This window comes from Erinaceus europaeus, chromosome 12 (assembly GCF_950295315.1).
Source record: "Erinaceus europaeus chromosome 12, mEriEur2.1, whole genome shotgun sequence".
Lineage (NCBI taxonomy): Eukaryota > Metazoa > Chordata > Mammalia > Eulipotyphla > Erinaceidae > Erinaceus > Erinaceus europaeus.
In genome coordinates, this window is record NC_080173.1 from 95,746,034 (window position 1) to 95,751,033 (window position 5,000).

Here is a 5,000-nt window from a genome sequence, read left to right on the forward strand (position 1 = left end):
CTCAAACAGGTGCGCCACCACCCGGCCCCCTAAAAAAACACTTTCAAACAGAATTTTTTTTCTAAAGACTAAAGGGGGACAGGGTAGATAGCATAATGATTACGTAAACAGACTTTCATGCCTGAGGCTCCAAAGTCCCAGGTTCAATCACACCCCCCCCACCACCACCATAAGCCAGAGCTGATCAGTGCTCTGGTAAAAAAAAAAAATTAAAAAAAAGAAAGAAGAAGGGAGAAGCCAGGTGGGGCACATGGCACATGCACAATACACGAGGAGCCAGGTTCGAGCCCATGGTCCCTACCTGTGGGGGGGGAGTTCTTCAAGTGGTTAAGTAGTGTTGTAGCTGTCTCTCGTCTCCCTCTCTCTTTTTTTTTTAATTTTTTTAAATTTTATTTATTTATTTATCCCCCTTGTTGTTTTATTGTTGTAGTTATTATCGATGTCATTGTTGTTGGATAGGACAGAGAGAAATGGAGAGAGGAGGGGAAGACAGAGAAGAGGAGAGAAAGACAGACACCTGCAGACCTGCTTCACCGCCTGTGAAGCGACTCCCCTGCAGGTGGGGAGCCGGGGGCTCAAACCTGGATCCTTTTGCCAGTCCTTGAGTTTGGCGCCACCTGCGCTTAACCAGCTGTGCTACCACCCGACTCCCTATCTCCCTCTCTCTATCTCCCCTTTCCCTCTCGTTTTCTGGCTGTCTCTATCCAATATATAAATAACAAAGTGGTCCAGGAGGTGGCGCAGTAGACTAAAGCATTGGACTCTCAAGCATGAGGTCACAAGTTCAGTCCCTGGCAGCACGTTATCAGAGTGATGTCTGGTTCTTTCTCTCTCTTCTCCTATCTTTCTCACTCATAAAGAAATAAAATCTTTAATATATATATAGAGATAGATAGATAGATAGATAATAAAAATTAAAAATAGGAGCCAGGTGGTAGCACACCTGGTTAAGCACACACATTACAGTGTGCAAGGACCTGAGTTCCAGCCCCCAGTCCCCACCTGCAGGGGGAAAGCTTTGCAAGTGGTGAAGCAGGGCTGCAGATATCTCTCTGTCTCTCTCCCTCTCTATCACCCCCTTCCCCCTCAATTTCTGGCTATCTCTATCCAATAAATAAAGATAACAAAAGTAAATAAATAAATAAATAATAAAATTAAAAAACTAAGGGGTGAAACTGCCCAGAGCTATCAGTATAACTACAAAAATATAACCATTTGGAAAATTATACTAGGTTTCAGCTAGGCAGTGGTTCCCAAAAGTCAGAAGTTACAGTGACTCGGATACTATTCTTGCCTGGACACTGCACACAGCTCCAGGCCGCAGAGTCTGCACACTATCTCCCTAGGAGACGGATAGGATGGAGCCTACAGATGAGTAACACTGCTAGGAAGACACTGTCCTGAGAGCTAACAAGGGCCTGCGACAGTAACTAAACACAAAATGAAGCTTCATGGATTTGAGCATATAGAGAGCTTTTAACAAAATTAACTGTTAGGGTTTGCACATTCCTCTATAAAGCTGCCCACATTAAGCAATGACAAAGAGTGAAAACAGGCTCTTTAATTTGCATTTTAAGGAGTGAAAACTCCTAGAATTTACATATATTATGATATCACTACAAACAATAGCCACAGTGCTGAAAAGAAAATGAATCATAATTACAAAACAAAGGAGGAAAATAACTGGACAGAGGAATACAGGAACACCACAAAGAATTTCTTTAGGGGGAGGGAGCAGACAGCATGGTTAAGTACACAGGACTGGAGTTCAAGCCCCAGCTCCCCATCTGCAGGGGGGTTCACTTCACAAGCAGTGAACAGGTCTGCAGGTCTCTCTCTCCCTGTCTCCCTCTCCTTTCTCAATTTCTCTCTGTCCCGTCCAATAAAATAGAAAAGAAAAAAAAAGGCCACCAGGAACAGTGGATTTGTCGGGCAGGTATTGAGCCCTAACAGTAACACTAATGACAATAAATAATGAGGGAGCCGGGTGGTAGTGCAGCGGGTTAAATGCACGTGGCACAAAGTGCAAGGACCGGAGTAAAGATCCTGGTTCGAGCCCCCGGCTCCCCATCTGCAGGGGAGTCGCTTCACAGGTGGTGAAGCAGGTCTGCAGGTGTCTGTCTTTCTCTCCCCCCTCTGTCTTCCCCTCCTCTCTCCATTTCTCTCTGTTCTATTCAACAATGAGGACATCAACAACAACAATAATAACTACAACAATAAAACAAGGGCAACAAAAGGGAATTAAATAAAAACTTTTAAAAATAAATAAATAATAAGAGGGGGCCAGGCAATGGCACACCGGGTTAAGTGCACATAGTGAAGTGCAAGGACCAGCTCATGGAACTCAGTTCAAGCCCCTGATTACACACCTGCGGGGGGGGGGGGGGGGGTGCTTCACAAGCAGTGAAGCAGGTCTGCAGTGTCTCTCTTTCTCTCCCCCTCTGTCCTATCCAATAAAAAAAAAAAAAAAGAAAAGGAAAGGAAAGAAAAAAGAAAAGAAAAGAAAAAAGAAAAAGGGGCCGGGTGTTGGTACATTTGAACACACTTGTTACAATATGCAAGGCCCCGGGTTCAAGCCCATGTCCCCCCTACAGGGGAAAAGCTTCACTAGCAGTGATAAAGAGCTGCAGATGTCTATTTCTTTTTACATAGAGCTGCAAATGTATGTCTCTCCTCCCTCTATCTTCCCCTATCTTTTCGATTTCTGGCTGTCTCTATCTAATAAATAAAGATAATAAAAACATTTTTAAAAAACGGCAGCCAGGGGCAGTGAGTTCATAGTGCTGCGCCAAGCCCCAGCGATAACCCTGGAAGCAAACAAATAAATAAATAGAAATTCTTTACAAAGAAAGAAAGAAAGGAAGGAAGAAAATTCTTTAGTTAGGGGTCTGGGGTTGGTACACCTGGTTGAGTGCAGGTTGCAATGTACAAGGATCTGGGTTGAAGCCCTCTGCCCCTGCATGGGGGGGTGGGGGGGAGAAGCTTTGCAAGTGGTGAAGCAGTGCAGCAGGTGTCTCTCTACCTCTCGCTCTCTGCATTTCCTCTTGATTTCTGTCTCTATTCAAGTAAATAAATAAAATATTTTTAAAAGAAATTCTTATACTTAAAACACTGTCTGATTGTGAGAACTCCAGTGGTTATCTTTGGGAGGTGGGAGGGTAGGAACACAGAACTCTGGTGGTGAGTGTGGTGTGGAGCTGTTAATTGTAATCTTGTAACACACTACTGATAGCAAATCAACACACACACACACACACACACACACACACACACACCAATATATACTGTCTGGGGCCAGGGAGATAGCCAGTGGATAAAGCCTGGACTCAACAAGCACGAGGTCCTGATTTGGTCCCCAGTGGTCAGATGTGCCTGAATGTTGTTCTGGTGTTTTCTCTCTCTAATGTTTTCATTTATTTCCTAATGAGAGACACACACACACAAAGAGAGACCAGAGCCCTGCTCAGCTCTGGCTGAAGGTGGTGCTGGGGACTGAACCTGGGGGCCTTTGGAGCCTCGGACAGGAGGGTGTCTGCAGAGCCACGGCTGCTGCTCCCCACATCAACAAGCGAACACACCTTCAGAGAGCTCGGGGTCAAAGCTGCAGCAAGCACACTGAAGGAAGAGTAAGAGCGGGCCTCCTTGTCAGGACCCCTCCTGCACCGCATCGCACGTCCCCTGCGCCCCATCCTCCCTGCAACCAGGCCACGCTGCACCCTGACCACCCATGCACCCCAATCCGCCTGCACCTGGCCCACCTGCACCCCAACCCCACAGCACGCCGACGCTGCTGCACCCTGATCGCCCCTGCACCCCAATCCCCCTGCACCCAACCCTCCTCCTGCACAGCGACCCCTGCATCCCAACCACCCTGCACCACGACCCCCGCGACCCTGAGCCCCTGCACCCTGATCCCCTTGCAACCTGATCCTTCTACACCCCAAACACCTGCACCCGACCCCCTGCAACCCGACTCCCCTGCAAACCGACCGCAACACCCCGAACCCCCACACCCCTGCACCCCGAACCCTACAACCCGACCGCCCTGCACCCCAAGCCCGCTGCACCCCAAACCCCACATGCCGACCCCCAGCACCCCCTTGAAACCCGACCACCCAGCACCCCGACCCCCCCGCACCCCGACCCCCTGACCCCGACCCCTACACGCCGATCCCCCAGCCCCCTATCCCCCAGGCCCCCCCCGCACCCCGACCCCCCCGCACCCCGAGCCCCCTGCACCCCGAACCCTACATGCCGACCCCCAGCCCCCCGACCCCCTCGAACCCCGACCACCCAGCACCCCGACCCCCCTGACCCCGACCCCTACACGCCGATCCCCCAGCCCCCCCATCCCCCAGGCCCCCCCCCCGCACCCCGACCCCCCCGCACCCCGACCCTGCTCCGGCGACACCGCCTCCACCGCGAAGCTCCAGGCCGCCAGTCCCGGTCCGACTCCAAGTTCACAGCGCGGTGGGGGGGGGGGACCCCGGAACCGCCGGCCCCGCAGCGCCCCGCCGTCGCCATCGCCGTCCCGGCGCGTCCGCACGGAAACTCCAGCCCCGCGCCGCCGAGGCCGCGGCGGAGAGCAAGACCCCCCCCCACCCGCAGCGCCGGGGTCCCGCCCCCCACCCGCGTCCCCGAGCCCGCGTCCCCAGGCCGGGAGCCGGCCCCGCGCAGCGCCCATTGTTGGGTCCCCACGGCCCGGGGAGCAGAGGCCGGCGCCGCACTCACCTCCCTCGCCGCCGGCCGCGCAGGGCCGAGCGAACGCCGCTCCTCCGGGGCCCGCCCGCCCGCCTCGCCGGCGTCTGTGGCGGCGGCTGAAGCGGGAAGCGGCCGGCCAGGCCCCGGCGCCGCTGGCTGGCTCTGGCGGAGCTCCGTCTGTCCCCTCCGGCGGCCGAGGCGCTCACAGCCTCCCTCGCGGTCCGCGCCACAAAGCGTCCCCCTCCCGGCCCGCGCGCCAGGCCGCCCGTCCGGGAACACGCGCCGCCGACAGGAAAGTT

At 53.5% G+C, this 5,000-nt stretch overlaps 1 protein-coding gene across 1 annotated transcript in view; it reads right to left on the minus strand.

Moving 5' to 3' along the window:
• Positions 1–4,933, minus strand: part of RAD54L2 (RAD54 like 2) — a 96,325-nt gene extending 91,392 nt beyond the window's left edge. Inside the window, exon 1 of the mRNA XM_060204583.1 lies at positions 4,732–4,933. The gene's annotated coding sequence lies outside the window, so the exon portion shown is untranslated. The remainder of the gene's footprint in view (positions 1–4,731) is intronic.
• Between the last annotated feature and the right edge of the window lie 67 nt (positions 4,934–5,000).